The sequence below is a fragment of the Dioscorea cayenensis genome, chromosome 16, assembly GCF_009730915.1.
Source record: "Dioscorea cayenensis subsp. rotundata cultivar TDr96_F1 chromosome 16, TDr96_F1_v2_PseudoChromosome.rev07_lg8_w22 25.fasta, whole genome shotgun sequence".
Lineage (NCBI taxonomy): Eukaryota > Viridiplantae > Streptophyta > Magnoliopsida > Dioscoreales > Dioscoreaceae > Dioscorea > Dioscorea cayenensis.
Window position 1 is genome coordinate 13,140,489 of NC_052486.1, and position 2,482 is coordinate 13,142,970.

Genomic DNA, 2,482 nt, shown 5'->3' on the forward strand with positions numbered 1-2,482 from the left:
TGAATGCCTCAACTTGTGCTGCTAAGGATTTAACCAAATCAATCTCATGAATTCCAGCCACTTTCTTCTTCTCTCTTGCATTCCATTGATATCTATTCAACCCATGTTGTGGAATCTCATGAATTCCATCAACGTTCTTCTTCTCTCTTGAATTCTGCCTCTTCTAGGGTCTTGTTTACTAATATTCCTCTCACGGGCACATCAATGAGAATGTGTGAATGATCATCCACTCAGGAATCCATGTTGTGGAAACTTCTGCTGGAGATCCTTCACTCATTCCCATGTCTCAAGTAATGATTCTAGCTTTATCTGAACATATGAAGAGATCTCATTTCGAAGCTTCCCCAATTTTCCCAAAGGGAAATACCTTGCAAGGAAAGCTTCTACCATTTCATTCCATGTTGTGATGGAAGCTCTTGGCAATGAATGGAGCCACTGTTTTGCTCTTCCTTTCAATGAGAATGGAAAAGCCCTCAAGCAAATTGCATCATCTTAAACCCCATTAATCTATAGCATGTCGAACACTTCAAGAAAGTTCTCAATGTGGTTATTCGGGTCTTCATCGGCTAATTCATTGAACTGTGTGGACTGCTAAACCATCTGAATGAAACAAGCCTTCAACTCAAAATTCTGAGCTACACCTGGTGGCCTAACAATGCTTGATTGTATCCCATGAACTGTAGGTCGAGAAAAATCTGAAAGTGTTTCTCTACTGTCCCTCTTATTTTTCCATATTTTCATATCCTTCAACCTCTATTTTAGCTTTAAGACTTTGTTCTTGTGATGGTTCCTTGCTCTTCTATGCTCAATTTCAGGATCTTCTTCAACCAATGTCAAAGGATTCCCTCAGGTCATACCTTGTAGCTAAAATCAAGAAAAGAAACAATAAAAATGGTGAAATAAAGAAGTATGAAGTAGGAAAATAATGAAAAAGGTAATGACTAAAGTAACCAAGTCTTAGTGTTCCTAATATACTATTCCTCTGCAACGGCGCAAAAAATATGACACACCTCTTACATGCGTGTAACGCAAGTGCATAGGTGTCGAAGTAATAAAGTACCCAATGAGTTGGGTAATCAAATCCAAGGGAACGGAAGTATTAGTAGTAACCACTTCTCTGATATATAGTCAGAATCAAGATTTTGGTAAAACGGACTCAATCAGAAGAATATAAATATCGCAAGCAAGGAACGAAAAAGTTGACTTTTGGGAAGTCTCAATAAATAAAGATGAGATACCCGGGCATTGCTCCCCCTAGGATAAAACATGAAATGCTAGACTTACTATGTGTTTCCAAACTGAGTTAAACGAGTCAAGGTAATCTAAGAACAATCGGTCCCTATCTCAAGGCAACCGATACTAGTCCCCTACTAGGTCTCGGGGGATAAATCACTCAATCTCAACACCTCACACCACATATGACAACAATAAACTCTAGAAGTTCCTAAGCATACACCTGATTCCTAAGGATAGACCTAACCCTACTTCTAGGTGAAAGATCCCAAACCCCCTACAAGGTCCCGGTGTATAAATCTCTCAATCTCATGCCTTACACAAAATATTATTGGATAAATCCTAGGGAATACGGAGATAAAATGTACTAATAGGAGGAGAAGGGGACACTCCACTATCTAATGACTCACCCTCTCAACCCCCTTCAATCTTGGAGTTCTAACTCTAATGGAGACCTCTCTCTCACCAAGGCAACAAATCATGCAATACAAATCAACAACAAGGATCAATACGACATGAAAGAAATGAGAAAACAAGATTAAACCTCAATTAAACTTTGATTTAATAGAAAACATAAAGTAAGTTAATACCAAGATAAGATCCTAGGGTTCACATGTACAAATACCTACTAGGGTTTAGCCCTCCATGGGGTAAATTACAAATCAAATAATAATGCAATGAAACTCAATAAAAGCCATGCAATATCTTGCATTCGTGATGATGGCCTTGATGGGTCACTCAACATATTAAAGGATCCCTCTATGAAGTTAGGTTGTTGAAGGCTTCCTTGTTGCTATAACGAAGTCTATAAAAGTTGATGAGGAATGCCCCCCAAATTCGCCAAAGAACTCCTCTCAAAACCCTAGCCGCTTTACCTTTGAAATGCTAGCAAAAAATCTAAAAATAATAGGGCAAAAGGGCTACTTATAGTAAAAAAAAACTGGTTCTGTCACGTACCTTCACTAGACCGTGTAGGCTAGAAAACACCCACGCGACCGAATGGAAATTTCACACAGTCACATGAACAGTGATTTGCTATAGTACTTTGCTACAATGCTTTTCATAACAAGGCTCCACACTCTTCTCTTGAGGCCACATGGATGGGCAAAAGTCCACGTGGTAGATTATAAGACTTCTCATCGTCTAACCATCATTGAGAAGGTTCTTGAATTCTTCTCACAAGTAGGAACATAGGAGTGTAGCTGCCTTTATGTTCTTCTAACTCATAATTTAGCTTGAAGTCTCTTGG

General features: G+C 38.8%; 1 non-coding gene across 1 annotated transcript; it reads left to right on the plus strand.

Annotated features, from left to right (window-relative positions):
* The first annotated feature begins 235 nt into the window (after positions 1 to 235).
* Positions 236 to 342, plus strand: LOC120279867. Its single transcript, XR_005542168.1, has one exon. It is a non-coding gene; the product is annotated as a small nucleolar RNA R71 (small nucleolar RNA).
* Positions 343 to 2,482: the final 2,140 nt, after the last annotated feature.